The sequence below is a fragment of the Nomascus leucogenys genome, chromosome 10 (genome assembly GCF_006542625.1).
Source record: "Nomascus leucogenys isolate Asia chromosome 10, Asia_NLE_v1, whole genome shotgun sequence".
NCBI lineage: Eukaryota > Metazoa > Chordata > Mammalia > Primates > Hylobatidae > Nomascus > Nomascus leucogenys.
The window spans coordinates 9,090,510-9,109,122 of record NC_044390.1 but is presented as its reverse complement, the minus strand read 5'-3'; the positions used below and the strand labels follow the sequence as shown (position 1 = coordinate 9,109,122).

At 42.6% G+C, this 18,613-nt stretch overlaps 1 protein-coding gene and 1 pseudogene across 1 annotated transcript in view; both read right to left on the bottom strand.

Moving 5' to 3' along the window:
• CDK17 (cyclin dependent kinase 17) overlaps nucleotides 1–18,298 on the bottom strand; it is a 115,818-nt gene extending 97,520 nt beyond the window's left edge. The window contains exon 1 of the mRNA XM_030819794.1: nucleotides 17,680–18,298. The gene's annotated coding sequence lies outside the window, so the exon portion shown is untranslated. The remainder of the gene's footprint in view (nucleotides 1–17,679) is intronic.
• Nucleotides 4,835–5,532, bottom strand: LOC115836914 (annotated as a pseudogene).
• Nucleotides 18,299–18,613: the final 315 nt, after the last annotated feature.

The following is an 18,613-nucleotide window of genomic DNA, read 5'->3' as shown; positions in this document are numbered from 1 at the left end:
CCAATGATCAAAAGCAAACATTTTAGATAATCATATCACTAAAAACAGATGTGGCACATTATTCGTGGTACTGGTACAAAAGAGAATATCAGAAAAGGGTTCACAGACTTTGGTTTGGGAATTCCACTTCTAGACATCTATCTACCCTAAGGAAATGCAAAATGGTGGGGGTGGGTGGGAAAGGGATATCTCATGTTCAAGTTTGTCACAGCACCAATTTAAAATAGTGGAAACAGAAATACAAAAGATATTCAGCCTACTATCAACACCTCTATGCACACAAATTAGGAAATCTAGAGGAAAAGGATAAATTCCTGGAAACACATAACTTCCCAAGATTAAACCAGGAAGGAAGTGAAAACCTGAACAGACAAATAACAAGTTCCAAAACTGAATCAGTAATTAAAAAAAATAAAAAATCCTACCAACCAAAAAAAGTGCAGGACCAGATGGATTCACAGCCAAATCTACCAGACGTACAAAGAAAAATTGGTACCAATCCTACTGAAACTATTCCAAAAAATCAAGGAGGGTTTCCTCCCTAACTCATTCTAGGGAGCCAGCATCAGCCTGATACCAAAATCTGGCAGAGATACGATGAAAAAAGAAAACTTCAGAACAATATCCCTGATGAACATACACACAAAAATCCTCAACAAAATACTAGCAAATGGAATCCGGCAGCACATCAAAATGTTAATTCACCATAATTAAGTAAGCTTTGTTCCTGGGGTGCAAGGTTGCTTCAACACATGAAAACAATAAATGTGACTCACCACTAAAACAGAATTAAAAAACAAAAAACATATCATCTTCTCAACAGACAGAGAAAAAGCTTTTGATAAAACCCAGCATCCCTTCATGAATGGGCAAAAGTTGGAACAATTCCCTTGAGAACTGGAACAAGACAAAGATGCCCACTCTCACCACTCCTATTCAACATAGTACTTGAAAGTCCTAGCCAGAGCAATCAGGCAAGAAAAAAAAAAAAAATCAAAGGCATCTAAATAGAGAAAGAAGAAATCAAACTATCTCTCTTTGCAGATACAATTATGTATCTAGAAAACCCTAAAGACTCTGCCAAAAGGCTCCTAGAACTGTAAACAACTTCAGTAAAGGTTCAGGATACAAAATCAATGAATAAAAATCAGTAGCATTTCTATACCACAACATTCTGGCTGAGAGCCAAATTAAAAACAGTCTTATTTACAACAGCCCCCCAAAAAATGAAGTGCCCAGTATTACATCTAACCAGGGAGGTGAAAGATCTCTAGAATAACAACTACAAAACGCTGCTGAAAGAAATCAGTGATGATACAAACAAATGTAAAAACATTCCATGCTCATTAATTAGAAGAATCAATATCATTAAAATATCCATACTGCCAAAAGCAATATACGGATTCAATGCTATTCCTATCAAACTATCAATATAATTATTCACAAAATTAGGGAAAAAAAAAAAACAAAAAACTCTTCTAAGATTCATACAGAACCAAAAAGCCCAAATAGCCAAAGCAACCCTAAGCAGAAAGAACAAAGCCAGAGGAATCATACTACCCAACTTTAAACTGTAGGACTAAAGTAACCAAAACAGCATGGTACTGATACAAAAACACACACAGACCAATGGAACAGAATGGAGAATCCAGAAATAAAGTTGCACAACCACAACCGTCTGATCTTCAACAAAGTTGCCAAAAATAAACAATGGGAAAAGGACTCTCTACTCAATAAATCATGCTGGGATAACTGGATAGACATACGCAGAAGAATGAAAGTGGGCCCCCACTTTGTGTCATATACAAGAATTAACTCAACATGAATTAAAGACATTAGACTATAAAATCCTAGAAGAAAACCCAAGAAACAGTCTTCCAGACATCAGCATTGGCAAAGAATTTATGGCTAAGTCCCCAAAAACAATTGCAACAAAAACAAAAATTGACAAGCAGGACCTAATGAAACTAAAGAGCTTCTGCATGGCAAAAGAAATTATCAAAAGTATACAGACAGCCTTCAGAATGGGAGAAAAGATTTGCAAACTATGCATCCAACAAAGGACTAATATTCAGAATCCATATGGAACTCAAATCCACAAGAAAAAAAAAATCCCATTAAGAAGTAGACAAAGGACATGAACAGACACTTCTCAAAAGAAGACATACAAGCAGCCAACAAACATAAAAAAAGTTCAACATTACTAATCATGAGATAAATGCAATGAAAACCACAACAAAATACCATCTCACACCAGTCAGAATGGCTATTATTAAAAAGTCAAAAAATAACAGATGTTGGCAAGGCTGCAGAGAAAAGGGAAAGCTTATACATTGTTGGTGGGAATGTAACTTAGGTTAGCCACTGTGGAAAGCAGTTGGAGATTTCTCAAAGAGCTAAAACCTGAACTACCATTCAATTCAATAATCCCATTACTGGGTATATACCCAAAAGAAAACAAATCATTTTATCAAAAAGACTCATGTATTTATAGGTTTATGGCGGCCCTATTCACAATAGCAAAGACATGGAATCAACCTAGGTGCCCACTGATGGTGAACTGGATAAAGAAAACATGGTACATACACACCATGGAGTACCGTATAGCCATAAAAAAAGAATGAGATCTTGCTCTTCGCAGCAACATGGATGCAGCTGGAGACCATTATCCTCAGTAAATTACTGCAAGAACAGAAAACCAAATACTGCATGTTCTCACTTATATTTGGGAGCTAAACACTGAGCACACATGGACATAAGATAGGAACAGCTGAGTAGGGTGGCTAATGCCTGTAATGCCAGCACTCTGAGAAGCTGAGGCAAGAGGACTGCTTGAGCCCAGGAGTTCAAGACCAGCCTGGGCAACACAGACCTTGTATCTACAAAAAATCAAAAAGTTAGCCAGGTGTGGTGGTACATGCCCATGGTCCCAGCTATGTGGGAGGCTGAGGTGGGAAGATCACTTGAGCCCAGAAGGTCAAGGCTGCAGTGAGCCATGATCATGCCACTGCCTTCTAGTCTGAGTGAGACCTAGACCCTTTCTCAAGGAAAAAAAAAAAAAAAAAAAGCCAGGCACGGTGGCTCACACCTGTAATGCTAGAACTTTGGGAGGCCGAAGTGCGTGGATCTTAAGGTCAGGAGTTCAAGACCAGCCTGGCCAACATGGCAAAACCCTGTCTCTACTAAAAATACAAAAATTAGCCAGGCGTGGTGGCGGGCGCCTGTAGTCCCAGCTACTCAGGAGGCTGAGGCAAGAGAGTTGCTTGAATCCAGGACGCGGAGGTTGCAGTGGGCCAAGATAGTGCCACTGCACTCCAGCATGGGCGACAGAGTGAGACTCCGTCTCAAAAAACAAAAAAAGATGTTAACAACAGACACTGGAGATGACTAGAAGGGGTTGGCAAATAGGGGCATGGGCTGAAAAACTACCTATCACATACTATGCTCACTACCAGAGTGACAGGCTCATCCATACATACCCCAAACCTCAGCATCACGCAATATACCCATGTAACGAACCTGCACTTGTATGTCCTGAATCAAAAATAAAGGTTGAAATTATTTTTAAAACAAAACAATGAAAAACAAAAAGTAATAATTATCAAACAACATGAAATGGTTAAGCCTCTTTTGCAAACACTAAAAGTAACGGCCATAATTATTTGGTACCTTAAAAAAAACATAAAAAGGATCTTAAACAAAAATACAAAACATATTGGAGAAAAGCCAAGATAATATTTGAAGATAATAACCACCATGTTAGAAAACGTACACTGTACATTTTTATATGATTATACATTCTCACATTTTAAAAATAATTTTCTAAAACTAATAACTGAGACCATACAGATAGGAAACAGTATCACTGATAAGAAACAGGCTAAAAGAGTCAGACAAAAACATCCACTAAAGGAAAAAACATAAAATAATTGAAACAAAAGACAATTATACATAAAATTAAGAAAACTGCCAACTCCTGGTAAAACTAAAAGGCTCCAAGTAGAACAAAAAAAGGGAGGGAAAAATAAGATGGAACGATGGGAAGGTTTTTTGGTTTTGTTTTGTTTTGAGATAGGGTCTCTAACTGTCACCCTGGCTGGGGAGCAGCGGCACAATCACAGCTCACTGCAGCCTTTACCTTCCAGAGGAGTAGCCAGGACTACAGGCATGTGCCACCACACCTGGCCAATTTTTTTTAAAATACTTTTTAAAGAGATGGCATTTTGCCATGTTGCCCAGGCTAGTCTTAAACACCTGGGCTCAGGTGATCTGCCCACCTCAGCCTCCCAAAGTGCTGGGATTACAGACATGAGCCACCACACTCACATAGAAAGGTTTAATCACTTTGCCTTTACTTCAAAAAATTTTCCACACATTTATGTTTGTTAAAAACTGACATACTGGCCAGACACAGTGGCACACGCCTGCAATCTCAGCACTTTGGGAGGCCAAGGTGGGAGGATCACTTGAGCCCAGAAGTTTGAGACCAGCCTGCACAATATAGTGAAACCTCATCTCTACTCTCCACAAAAATCTTTAAAAAATTAGCCAAGCATGGCGGCAGCACCTGTAGTCCCAGCTACTCAGGAGGCTTAAGTGGGAGGATCTCTCGAGTCCATGAGGCAGAGGCTGCAGTGACCTGAGATCGTGCCACTGCACTCCGGCCTGGGAGACAGAAAGAGGCCCTGTCTCAAAATGAAAAACAAAACAACAAAAAAACTGACATATTACATGGACATACTGCATAATGGTAAATTTTTTGATAGAAAAAAATTTAAAAATAAAAATTGACATAAGTGAAGAAAACCTGTACAGAAAATTGTCTCAAATTACATATTACCTTGAAACAGTAATCTGAAGAGACATTACCACCTAGGACCCCCTCTTCCTCTGCCATGGCCATGTACTCTTCCTCTACCTCTACTTCTGCACTGGCCTCTTCCTGCAACAAACAGCTTCCCTTTTCTTAGGTTTTACCTTAGGCTCAACATCCACAAGTAGTGTATCCAGAGGTAAACTGTCTGGTAGAGTAAAATATCTAATGTTACTTCCTCAAATTTGTGTTTCCAACTGTGCAGGTTCTCTGTCTTCAGGGTCATTTTCACACTTTAAGATGTGTATTCACAGTGATATCCACACTTGTGACTGTTCCATAGACTTGTGTTCCACTTTTCAATTCAAGGTTACAGTTTCATGAATCATTTCATCAAAAATCTCATGAGCTTCATTCTAGCAGTGCCGTCATTCTTTGGGTCAAATAGCACACAGAATCCAGCAACCAAGGACCGACCAACCCACTAGAAGTATGAATCTACTTTAAATTTAATCTATGAGTCGTTCCTTCCCTTAACACTATGCTAAACCCTAGAACAGTGTTTCTAAAACTCCAGGATCCATCAAAAATTGTCTGAAACATTAAAAACCCAAACCCAGAGATTCTCATTCAGAAACAGGGTTTGAGATTACATACATACAAGCATGCCTTTAGATTTTTCTTATTTTAGTCAACAAGAATGATCCTGAAGTTCAGGTTAAAGCCATTACTCCGGAACAACATATAATAGTAAACAATAATGTAATACTAAGCATCCAGGCAGATTTTATGACGAAGAATAAAATGCAAAGTCAGTTTCTTCTTTTGATGGGTAAACTTTATAACCAGTTATTCTATTTTGATTTTAGAAAAACGTGAGGCGGGGCATGGTGGCTCACACCTGTAATCTCAGCGCTTTGGGAGGCTGAGGCTCAAGAATCACTTGTGTCCAGGAGTTCAAGACTAGCCTGGGCAACATAGTGAGACCCTGTCTCTACCAAAAAAACAAAAAGTAAAAAATTAGCTGGGCATGGTGGTGTGCGCCTGTGGTCCCAGCTGCTCAGGAAGCTGAGGTGGGAGGATTGCTTGAGCCCAGTAGGTTGAGGATGCAACGAGCTGGGACTGCACCACTGTGCTCCAGCCTGGGCAAGTAAGACCGTTACTCTAAAAAAATAATAATAATAAAATAAAAGAGAAAAAGAAAAACAATCAGCCAGGTGTGGTAGCTCGCACCTGTAACCTTAGCAGTTTGGGAGGCCAAGGTGGGAGGATTACTTGAGCTCAGGAGTTGGAAACCAGCCTGGGCAACATAGTGACATCTCATCTGTATATAAAAAAAAAAAAGAAAAGAAAAACTCTAGAGTCACATACAAGAGTCATTAACAAGGAAAGCAAATACTGTCTAGACTATTAAGATGTCAAGTAAATGATAAAGCACAGGCCTAAAGAAGTGGAACAGAGGGCCGGGCGCGGTGGCTCACGCCTGTAATCCCAGCACTTTGGGAGGCCGAGGCGGGCGGATCACGAGGTCAGGAGATCAAGACCATGGTGAAACCCCGTCTCTACTAAAAATACAAAAAATTAGCCAGGCGCAGTGGCGGGCGCCTGTAGTCCCAGCTACTCCGGAGGCTGAGGCAGGAGAATGGCGTGAACCCGGGAGGCGGAGCTTGCAGTGAGCCGAGATCGCGCCACTGCACTCCAGCCTGGGTGACAGAGCAAGACTCCGTCTCAAAAAAAAAAAAAAAAAAAGAAGTGGAACAGAACAGGGAAAATGGTTCAAAGAAACATGTGGTTGGCCCTAAGGAAAGCTTAAAGATATTCTTACAAAAGATTATGGCCTATTTATTCCTAATGGTCATTAGATTAGAAACAACAATGCACATCTTAGACTGTTTAGTCTACAGGTATGTCTATATGTGCCACCTCCACCCCCAAACATACAAGAAGGATGCAACACACACCCATTAATAATGCAAACTCACTGCTACGGTTACACTCAAATCTGGTGGGAGTAGAGGCATATTAGAAAATCTGGGAAATATGCAAAGTTCAAAAAGCCAGAGATGATTTTCATTCAATTGTCTTTGTGAATCACTGATTTAGACATTCCTTCAACATGAAGCAATGGATTAAACAATTTTATTACCACTACCAATAGTTCTTATTTTATAAAGAGTTGCAGCAAAAACAATCAATGTTTTACATGCTGTGTTGGGCTGTTCTTACATTGCTATAAAGGAATCCCTGAGACAGGGTAATTTATAAAGAAAAGAGGTTTAATTGCCTCATGGTTCCACAAGCTGTACAAGCATAATGCCAACATCTGCTTGGCATCTGGGGAGGCCTCAGGAAGCTTTTACTCATGGTGCAAAACCAAGTGGGCGGAGGCATGTCACATGGTGAGAGCAGGAACAAGAGAGAGCAGAGAAGCAGCTACAAACTTTAAAACAACCGGATCTCACATGAACTCACTCTTCACCAAGGGGATGGTGCTAAGCCATTCATGAGGGATCTGCACCATGATCCAAATACCTCCCACCAGGCCTCACTTATTATTATTATTATTATTTTTTTTTTGAGACAGGCTCAAGAGAGCCTTCTGCCTCAGCCTCCTGGGTAGCTGGAACTACAGGCATGTGCCATCATGCTCAACTAATTTTTTTTTTTAATTTTTTTGTAGGCATGGGGTCTCCCTATGTTGCCCAGGCTGGCCTCAAACTCCTAGGCTCCAGTGATCCTCCCCAGTCTGCCTCCCTAAATACTGGGATTACAGGCATGAGCCACCTTGCCCAGCCAAGAGTTAAAGTAACGAGCTATGGTAATATGGTTATTATCAGTTATTACTGAAGTAGCCTTTATGAAAAGAAAACTGAAAACATATAACCAATTCTAAACTTTATACAATAGAAACCTAAGTTGCAGATCTTTTCCAAAAATTAAAAATTTGTACCTGAAATAAATGTTTCAACCATTTTATAGCTTCTTGGGAAGAAAGGGGATCAGAGCAAAATGGAAATGTAAATGATATCTAGAGAACGGAGGGATCAACAAAAAAATCCATGCTCACCAACTTTGGGCAAAAATTACTGCAACACACAATACCCCACTGTTTCTGAAATGATAAATGTTGGTTAATAAACCATGATTTCAAAAGCTTAATATAAAAAGTGTTTTAAGAAGACTAAGTTGAGAATTTAAAAAGGCACTGACTCCCACAAATTATGAAAATTCATTTTAAATGTCACACTTCAAACAAGATGTTACCAAGCCATAATCTCGAACTACTGTTTAAAATAAATTACTTATAACACATCTACTATAGAAGAGGGTTTTTTTTTTTTTTTTGAGACGAAGTCTCACTCTGTCACCAGGCTGGAGTGCAGTGGTGTGATCTTGGCTCACTGCAACTTCCGCCTCCCAGGTTCAAGCGATTCTCCTGCCTCAGTCTCCTGGGTAGCTGGAATTACAGGCATGCGCCACCACACCCAGCGAATTTTTGTATTTTTAGTAGAGACGGGGTTTCACCATGTTGGCCAGGATGGTCTTGATCTCCTGACCTCATAATCCGCCTGCCTCAGCCTCCCAAAGTGCTGGGATTACAGGCGTGAGACACCGCGCCCGGCCGAAAGAGGTATAATTTAAAACTCGATTTTTTTTTTTTTGAGATGGAGTCTTGCTCTGTCGCCCAGGCTGGAGTGCAGTGAGGCAATCTCAGCTTACTGCAACCTCCACCTCCCGGGTTCAAGTGATTCTCCTCCCTCCAGGCACGTGCCAACACGCCTGGCTAATTTTTTTGTATTTTTTAGTAGAGATGGGTTTCACCATGTTGGTCAGGGTGGTCTCGAACTCCTGAGCTCAGGTGATCCACCCACCTAGGCCTCCCAAAGTGCTGGGATTACAGGCATTTTAAAAAAGCGTTGGCCAGGCGCGGTGGCTCACGCCTTTAATCCTCGCACTTTGGGAGGCCTAGGTGGGTGGATCACCTGAGCTCAGGAGTTCAAGGCCAGCCTGCCCAACATGGTGAAACACCCTCTCTACTAAAAATACAAAGATTAGCCAGACACAATGGCGTGCACCTGTAGTCCCAGCTGCTCAGGAGGCTGAGGCAGGAGAATCGTCTGAACCCGTGAGATGGAGGTTGCAGTTAGCAGAGATAGCGCCACTGCACTCCAGCCTGGACGATGGGGCAAGACTCCATCTCAAAAAAAAAAAAAAAAAGAAAAAGAAAAAAAATCCTTCAAGTTTAAAAGTAGACCACAGAACAGTTTTTATTTCATTACTGTAATTCCATTTAAAAACAAGGCCGGGCGTGGCGGCTCACGCCTGTAATCCCAACACTTCGGGAGGCCAAGGTGGGTGGATCACCTGAGCTCAGGAGTTAGAGACCAGCCTAGCCAACACTACTAAAAATACAAAAATTAGCCAGGCATGGTGGCACACGCCTATAATACCAGCTACTCGGGAGGCTGAGACAGGAGAATTTGAACCCGGGAGGTGAAGGTTGTAGTGAGCTGAGATTGCACCACTGCACTCCAACCTAGACGACAGAGGGAGACTCCATCTCAAAAAAAAAAAAAAAAGAAAGAAAAACAAAGCTTCTAGTCAACTGTACACATAAATTACCACAGCAGCATGAATAACATTAAATGCACTGTCTGATCCTTTCAGTACAATTCTGCACTTCAGTAAGCGCATTTAAGCCAATACTACACAGCTAAAGAGCTAGATTTCATTAGGGATGATTTTTTTTTTGGGGGGGGGGTGTGTTTTTTTTCTTTTTTTTTCTTTTGAAACAGAGTCTCACTCTGTTACTCAGGTTGGAGTGCAGTGGTATGATCTCGGCTCACTACAACTTCCACCTCCTGGGTTCAAGCAATTTTCTCGTGCTTCAGCCTCCTAGGTAGCTGGAATTACAGGCCTGCGCCACCACGCCCGGCTAATTTTTTGTATTTTTAGTAGAGATGGGGTTTCGCCATGTTGCCCAGGCTGGTCTCGAACCCCTGACCGCCTTGGCCTCCCAAAGTGCTAGGATTACAGGGTGAGCCACCGTGGCAGGTCATTTTTTTTTTTTTTTTTTTTTTGAGACGGAGTCTCACTCTGTCGCCCTGGCTGGAGTGCAGTGGCGTGATCTCAGCTCGCTGCAACCTCTGCCTCCTGGGTTCAAGCGATTCTCCTGCCTCAGCCTCCCGAGTAGCTGGGACTACAGGTGCCTGCCACCATGCCCGGCTAATTTTTTTGTATTTTTGGTAGAGACGGGGTTTCACCGTGTTAGCCAGGATGGTCTCGATCTCCTGACCTCATGATCCGCCCGCCTCAGCCTCCCAAAGTGCTGGGAGTACAGGCGAGAGCCACTGCGCCCAGCCAGCAGGCCAGTTTTTTTCGGTTAAACCAAATTTTACTCCTGATATATTGACCAATGTTTTTAGACCTTCAGAAATGAGTACTTTCTTTACATATTAACATTATAATTTTATATTTCCATTTTGTCTAAAAGACAACAATCTTTGAAGGCCACACCCCTTTTCTATTTTCACTAACAAGTTAGTACAGCTCACGTGCAATTAAAAAGTCTCAACAATGCCAAGTTACTGTCCCTCCAAGTTGGCCTACAAACTGCTCTAGATTGCTGTCACACAAATACCACCAAAACTGAATAGCTCCAATATTCGAAACCTTTTACACTTTTTATTATCTACTATATTAAAATGTATTCTTGATTGCATCTAAGCCTACTCTGACCTTAATTTACCAACTCGGTGTTGTTTCTCCTAATTCCATCACTTCATTCAATTTAATAGTATGATAATATGGGAAGAAATACAGAAATGAAAAAAACATGGCCTCTCTGGAGCACAAAGCCAGCCAAAAGAGGGAGAGACCTGAAAATAATTAATTACAATACAACATATTAAGTACTACAGTATACATAAATACTATATAGCAGAACCACCATAACTCTGTCAGAATGGAACAAAGATCACGTTGGAGGAAGCGACGTTTGGGCTCAAAAATGAGAATTTCTCTACAAGTGTCACAGCACTGTAATATCAACATACCAGTTTCTTCATCTTTGTATCCTAGCCCCTACTATAGTGTCTAGTATAGAGTAGGCAGGTACTTCAGACATGGATGGATGAATGGATGGCAGTACGGAAAAAAGGATAAAATAAGATACATATATAAACATAAAGAAAGAATATGGTTAGATTAAAATGGGACAAAACTGGAGCCAGTAAATCAGATAAGAGATTCCAAAACCCTTATGTAAGAAAGTGACACAGGAAAAAATAAATTTAAAAGATATTTAGGAATTCAAATTAACAGGACTTGGTGTGACTAACTGGACTAAGGGGAAATGAGCATAACAGAAAAGCATAAGAAAGAAGCTGCCAAAGTTTTTGGCTTACGTGACTAGGCTGACAGTGGTAGCATTCACTGAGATTGGGAATAGAAGTAGGGGATTCGAGTTCAGTTTAGGTAAGGGAGCACTAAGGCAATATCGAGTAGGAAGCTGGAATGCAACTCAGAAAAAGAGGTCTAGATTAGAAATAAAGAGGTGGAGATTATTGCATATGGGTGATGAGAACAAAGCCCTAAATATAGATGAGATTGCCAGGAACACATAAAACCTGGAAGGAAGGCTGTGGACAGAACACTCAGACAACCAACATTGCTGTTATTTTATATGTTACATTATTGCCACATTAAATTATATTGTTACAACACAGATAATGGCTAATACAATATTGAGGACGTAACAAATACTTTAAAAATACTTACCAACTGCACACCTGAATTGAAAAATTACATTTATTAACCCAAATTGAGCCATAAAGGACCACTTCTTAAAACTAATTTAAGGCCTGGCGCGGTGGCTCACACCTGTAATCCCAGCACTTTGGGAAGCCGAGGCAGGTGGATCACGAGGTCAGGAGTTCAAGACCAGCCTGGCGAACATGGTGATATCCTGTCTCTACTAAAAATACAAAAATTAGCTGGGCGTGGTGGTGCACGCCTGTAATCCCAGCTACTTGGGAGGCTGAGGCAGGAGAATCACTTGAACCCAGGAGGCGGAGGTTGCAGTGAGCCAAGATCACGCCACTGCACTTCAGCCTGGGCAACAGAGTGAGCCTCCGTCTCAAAAAAAAAAAAAAGAAAAAAATTCTCACAAGTATTAATATCAACTTTTACCAACTTTGTTTACATTATGAATATTAACACATACTAAAACATTACCCATGAATTATAAGAACAGTAGGATTAATATGACTTGAGAAGGCCAAAGTTAGTAACTAAACTAGAATACAATGAAAGAGAAATTATCTTTGGGTCCTTTTCCCTTGTTTACAAACATGTACACAAAATTTAGAGAATTATTGAATATATTTACACTAACAAATGCATAAAAAGAAACAAAAATGTGCTACTAAAAGGCAGACAAGCACAGGTACGGTGTCTCACGCCTGTAATCCTCGCACTTTGGGAGACCGAGGTGTGCAGATCACCTGAGGTCAGGAGTTCGAGACCAGCCTGGCCAACATGGTGAAAACCCATCTCTACTATAAATACAAAAATTAGCTGGACGTGGTAGCTCACACCACCTGTGGTCCCAGCTACTCCGGAGGCTGAGGCACGAGAATAGCTTGAGATCACGCAACTGCAACACTGCACTCCAGCCTGGGCCAACTGAGAGACCCCGTCTCAAAAAAAAAAAAAAAAGTAGACAAAAAACACTTATTTATTTATTATTTTATTTTTATTTATTATTTATTCAAAAAATCTGTAATTTTTTTCCCCCGAGACAGAGTCTTGCTCTGTCGCCAGGCTAGAGTGCAATGGTGCGATCTCGGCGCACTGCAACCTCCGCCTCCCAGGTTCAAGCAATTCTCCTGCCTCAGCCTCCCGAGTAGCTGGGATTACAGGCATGCACCACCGCGCCCAGCTAATTTTTGTATTCTTAGTAGAGACGGGGTTTCACCATGTTGGCCAGGCTGGTCTGGAACTCTTGACCTCATGATCCGCCCGCCTCGGCCTCTCAAAGCGCTGGGATTACAGGCATGAGCCACCAGGCCCGACCCATATAAATGTTTTAAATCTTTTTAGCATCTTGATTTTTAAATCATTATGAGCAACCTGTTCTACCTTACATATTTTATATACTACAATCTTTTAATGTAGTAAAACCAGTTCGATGTACTTTAAATCTTCTTTTGATGACTTTTCTAATTTCTCACTCACTGTTTATAGAGTGCAGACAGTAACACTGACTTTTTAACTTCTCATCCTCATGGAGACAGTGTAGAGTAGTGATTTGAATGCCTAAACTGGAATGTCAATGTTACCACAGAGGTCGGTCCCTGGAAACAATGACTTAACCTAAGGTCTGTTTCTTCATTTGAAACAGGCAGAATACCTATATGAAGTGCTTATTGTGAAGATTTCACAAAATAATACTTAGCATAGTGCCTAGTAGAGATGGTAATTAATTAACATTAATTTCTTTCACAAGGTTTATGTTATGGACTGAAGATCTGTGTACCCCCAAAATTCACATGTTGAAGTCCGAACCTCCCAGTGTGATGGCTATTAGAGGTGGGCTTTTGGGAAGTAATTAGGTTTAGATTAGGTCCTAAGAGTGAGACCCTCTCATGACGGGATTTGTGCCCTTTTAAGTAGAAAAGAAAAAGACATCCTCACCTCTCCCTCCTCCTATCTCCCTCCCACTTCACCTGCAGGCAGGGAGGAAAGGCCTTAAAAGTGCCCAGGAAGAAGAGAGCTGAGAGGGCAGGTGCTTCCCTGATTTCAGACTTCCAGCCCCAGACCTGAGAGAAAATATCTCTGTTTTAAGCCACCTCAACATATGGTATTTTGTTATAGTAGCCCAAGTAAAATAAGGTGATATCAAAAATATTTTCAAAAGGAGACTTTGGAGAGCAAGATAATTTTCACCTCATCCCGATATGCCATAGATCTGTAAATCTACATCCTCAAACAGTATTCAGTATTGCAGGTTACTGCAGAACACGGTAACATTATTTATTAGATTTACTGGTAGATGTCTATTGATTTTCCATGTTGGCTAACAGGGAGAGGCAGACAGACTAGGAACAATAAACTACACTCAGGTATATTCAATACACTTCTCTGGCCCTTGGCAATTCCTCTTGCCAGGTCAATATTTTGCAGATATCAAAAGTAACCACCAACTAACTATACTGAAAGCAAAATAATGACAAAGAATCCACTGATGACAATAAAAATTCTTAAAAGCCAGTCTAACTGGTCCTCTCCCCAACAGTTCAAAGAAACTGCCAACATTGTAGATTGAATGCTAGTGAACTACACTAGGTTCGCTATTACAGGCATTTTTTACTTCAAAAATGCTATATAAAGCACATTTTTAAATACCATAAACCTATTGTTTATCTTCTGCATTTAAAATGCAAAATGCCATTATCACTTTATGAAATATACTTTAAATGCCGATTTCCTATTTTAAAGTTTAGGCAAAAATTATCCATTCAAAATGCAAAAGAACCTAAAACTATTCATCCTTCCCATGTATGAAAACTGAGACAATTTTTTAAATAGGTAAAATTCCCTAAAGAATATAATTTTTACAATATAGCAATAAAGTATCCATCCTCAAAGTCTAAAACAAATAAAACAAACAAAAAATACAAAGAACATTCTGGAAATCTAGATGCCATGTAAAAGAATGCCAGCCCATGACGGTAAAATTTTCTAAAGACTAGGAAACATCAATAAAGATTCAAAATGTAATGTCTTATAAATATTCAGCATTAGTAGGCAATAACAAAGAAAATCATAGGGTAAAAATTTTTGTGTTCACAGATAACTTATAATATTAAGGGACATCGTCATCTCCACTTTTGAATAGCTACCCCAGTTGCCATTACAGCTTCCATTGTTCAAAATAAAATAGTTGCATTGTTTTTCAGTGAAAGGAAAGAAGGAAAATATTGCTGAAAATAAGGAAAAAAACAAGCCTCGACAAAGCAAACAAAATGATTTTATATGTCATCTAGTTCCACCATAATTGTAGGACTGAACTAGTATCTGAAAACTAAATGTATCAACAAACATACACGTTAAAATCTGCGCTTAGTCAACACAGCTATCCTGTGCTACAGGGCAAATAAAATTTAAATTTTCTTTTTTTTTTTAAATGAAAACAATCACTTATGAGAGACTACTGGTATACGAAGCTACAATACACATAGGGATCAATTCCTCCAATTTCATGTTTCCTTACTATATATGTATCTCTTTTTGTTTTTTCATTCTGGTAACCAGAGTACATATGACAGGCTGCGTTATTTCAAATACCTAACGCTGAAAGTTACTTTCGGGCCTGAATCTAAGGATGAGAATGATACATTTTATAGAAGCTTCTTTTAGCACAGCAATAGGCAAATTACGATATTAACAAAACTTTAATTCTACGTTTACATTTTTTTCTCATTGTAAATGTAACGTGAAACTTGTAAAATACAGGAAAAAAAATGTTTAATCACCAATAAATCCCACCATTCGGAAACCTTGCTACTTTTTGGTAGATTTCCATCTAGTAACACTGAAGGTTCAATTTTCTAATTCGATACTGATAAATATGCAGGAAAAAAAATCAGTGTATCCTCAAATATGGCCTTTCAATAAATGTACATAAAACAACAATTATTAATTATATGACCTGTTAGTTTCACAAAAGTCTCTAAAATGTTTTAAGTGCTGGGGGGGTAGGGAGTCCCATAATTCAGACACTAGTCCTGAAACTGAAATCTCTTCCACAATGTTTATATGTCAACCCTTTAATGGCAGTGAGCAGCACGCTATGACTGTTCGTACTTAATGTCTCTACATTAAAACAGGCTTTGCTTTTATTTTCTTTCCATTTATACTTCAATAATGTTTTATTTTCACTGTAAAAATAAATAATAACCTATATCTGCATAGTAATTTTACATAAGCTTAAATTCAAAGACTCCCGTTTTTTTTTTAAGCCAACCATTCAAACTGTTAGTGCTTCTGGCCTATGGGATGGTTTACCAGATAAAGTAACATTCCTTATATTCCAATATTCTCTCTCATAACATAAAAAAGAATTTAAGGAATATCCCTCAGTCACATTTTCTTTTGTTCCAACCCACTGTTTATGGAAGCATGCAGATGTTAAGAGTTGCAAAAACTGAAATAACTTCATTAACAAAGCAACATCCCAACATTTAATGTCAACTCCTCAGACTCATAAAAAAAGAAACAAAACCAATTATATTACCACTAGCAAATTTTTTCCCCTTAAAATTTAGTTTCGTCTTATTTCTAGTTTCAACGGAAGCTCTGTCTACTCAAGGTATCAAAGGTCTTCAAATCTCATTTATTTTCTTCTGCCCAAGAGTTAAGAAAGTAAGTCTAAAACAGAATAAGCCAGATTTGTTACCGTGATCTTCTCACACAAACGCCTTTTAAAAGAAATCTTTCAACAAAGACTCAAAAAAGAAACAGCAAAGTTTAGGGGAAGAATTGTCTGTCTTTAGGTCAAGCATTTCCTGATAAGTGACTGAAGGTCTGGCTGCCAGGAATACACTTTGCTGACCCTAGGAACGGCCAAGTCTCAAAACAAAATTTGCCTCTTCTGTATCTTTAAAGTGACCTGTTAGGACCTGATGTCAATTTGACGAAGAGGTGATAGAACATGACCAACGAGGTGTCTTTGGTGGACATATTCATATAAAGGAGGCGAGAGCCACAGATTTCAGCTAAATGCTTTTTGCCACTTTTGCAAAAGAAAAGCTAATTGTTAACGGCCATGTGACATTATAGATCCCAGAAAAGGAAAGGGTGGGAGGAAGAGAGAGGAGTTCAAGGCAGTTCAGGGTCAGAACAAGCTCAGGCATCCTGTCATTAACAAACGTTCCCCAAGCTGAACGCAAAATACCGCTTACCCGAAAAGGAGTGGGCGAAAAGTAGGGGGAGAATGAGGGGAAAACCACAGGAGAGTCAATGTGGCAGTGTGGGGGTGACAGGAGGGAGGGAATCTGGAGCTATCCAGCTGAGTTGGGGAGCAAAAGCATCGGGCATAGCATCGGGCACAAAAATGCTGAGAAAAGCAACTGCGACGGAGACGACAGCACAAGGCACCCTCCTCCCCCCATTTTCCCCTCCCCATCGGTTTGCTGGGTTTCCCACATTCCCTCTACCTCCGCTCTTGACCAACACTCCGGGGTGTGACCCGCCAGCAGGAGGCTGCCCTGATCTTTGTCTCTGCCCGCTCCCCACGCGCGGGCTCCTCCTCCTCCTCCTCCGCGCTCCCCACCCGCGCACAGCCCCGGCGTCTCCAAGGAGCTGCAGGCGCCGCGACCGCCGCCTCCTCGCCCACCTACCGCGGACCCGCGCCCCTTCCTTCCCCTCCCGGGCAGCGTCGCCCGCGCCTCCAGCTCCACCCCCGCCGAGGGGACCTTTGTGTCTCGGGGGACTTTCTGCCTCTTTCCCCTCCTCCGCCTCGCGGGGAGACCGGCCTCCCCCGCAGACCAAAGCGGCAGCGAGCACCGGAGGCGGCGGCGTCTATATCTGTCGGCGCCTCCTGGGAGGCAACTCGCAGACACTCACACCCCACCCGAGCCCCGGAAATCCCCGGGCGACCCAGGGTCCTCGCTGGACCGCAGAGGTGACAGGCGCACGCTAGCCCCCCGCGCCGCGCCTCCTCGCTCAACTTCCCGACCGGGCCTGAGCCACCCGCGCCCCCAGTAGCCCCCGCCCCCGCCTCTGTCCCACGCAGCCTCCCGGCCCCGCGGCCGACCCGACACCGGGGGAAAGCGAGGCGCGGACGCCAGCCGCCAACTCACCAGCAAGAGCGGGGACCGCGGGTCCCGAAGCGAGGCGAAGAGAGGCGCTGCGGGAAGCTGCTCCGCGGACGCCCGCGGCGACCGGATGCAGGTCCGGGTCTCAGCGGCCGGCAGACGTGAGGCGCCTCCGAGCGCAGGCCTCCGCCGCCACAGCCGCCTTCCGGCTCTCGCCGCGGGTCCGGAGCCTCGGGAGGGGCCGCGGGTGTTTCACGCGTTGCCAAGTCCCTCGGTCAACATGGCTCCCGCGCCGACAAGCCGCGCGGACGGCCCACTAATCCCCTCGGAGTAGCCGGGCGCGAGCGGGGCGGGCGCCGACGGCGGGCTGAGACGGTCTGGCCGGGCGCTGGCTCCTTCTTCTCCGCGGCTCTGCGGCGGCCCGCGGGGAGCTCAGGAGACTGCGGGCGGCCGCGTTCGCTCCTTGCGTGTGCGTCGCTTTCACACTCGGCGGCTGCGGATTGACGCCTCCGCCTGTTCCCCGGAGGAGAGCGAGCGCAAGAGAAAAAAGACTTTTATTGAAACGATCCAACCAGCGGCGGCGGAGAAAAGCGACCGGCCGCGGGAACTTACCCCACCCCCGCCTGAGCGGCTCGCCGGGGGCAGCGCGACCCCTGCCGGCGGCGGCGGAGGCGGAGGCGGGGCCGGCGGCCGGGGGTGGGGCCTGCAGGGCGGGGCGGGTGTCCCCGGGAAACTCCCCGCTCCGAAGTGCGCGCGTGGGGGGAGCGGCGGAGGGGGCCAGGGGACCCCACCGGAATGAGTGCCTGTCTGCAGCGACTGTGGGAGAAATTATGTGAATAATTCAACCCCTCCAACATCCCCCTGCCCCTCAACTTCCCGCTGCCAAACCAAAACTCGTGCTTCAGTTATACAAGTAATTATTGTACAAGGTGTCCATGCCACAGTTCTCCACTGGCTTTCGAGAGAGTCCATGTCAAAG